The sequence below is a fragment of the Octopus bimaculoides genome, chromosome 4, assembly GCF_046866305.1.
Source record: "Octopus bimaculoides isolate indiv1 chromosome 4, ASM4686630v1, whole genome shotgun sequence".
Classification (NCBI taxonomy): Eukaryota; Metazoa; Mollusca; class Cephalopoda; order Octopoda; family Octopodidae; genus Octopus; species Octopus bimaculoides.
In genome coordinates this window covers 105,838,554-105,839,208 of record NC_142931.1, presented here as the reverse complement: position 1 = coordinate 105,839,208, position 655 = coordinate 105,838,554, and positions in this window count along the sequence as shown.

The following is a 655-nucleotide window of genomic DNA, read 5'->3' as shown; positions in this document are numbered from 1 at the left end:
GAGAAGTTTCAGGTGTGGAAGCAAGGTCTAGAATTGAAGGGCCTTAGAGTCAACCCAGCTAAAACCAAAATCCTAATAAGTAGGAAGGTAGATAAAACACAAACCCCTTCAGGTAGATGGCCCTGCTCAGTATGTAGAAAAGGAGTAGGTAGTAACTCTATAAGATGTACCCGGTGCAAGCTATGGACACATAAGAGGTGCAGCAACATCAAAGGCAGGTTAACTAGCAAGTTAGTTTTTTGTTTGTGGCAGATGTTCAGGTGCAATAAAGACTGCAAACAAACAGGAGACAACTTCTATCTCATTCCAGGGTGAAAAACTAGAGGTAGTCGATAGCTTCCGCTATCTGGGCGACCAAGTTAGTAGTGGGGGTGGGTGCGCTGAAAGTGTAGCTGCTAGAATAAGAATAGCCTGGGCAAAGTTTAGAGAGCTCTTACCCCTGCTGGCGACAAAGGGACTCTCACTCAGAGTAAAAAGGCAGACTGTATGACGCATGCGTACGAACAACCATGCTACATGGCAGTGAAACATGGGCTGTAACTGCTGAGGACATACGTAAGCTCGCAAGGAATGAAGCCAGTATGCTCCGTTGGATGTGTAATGTCAATGTGAATACCCGTCAGAGTGTAAGTATCTTGAGAGAAAAGCTGAACAT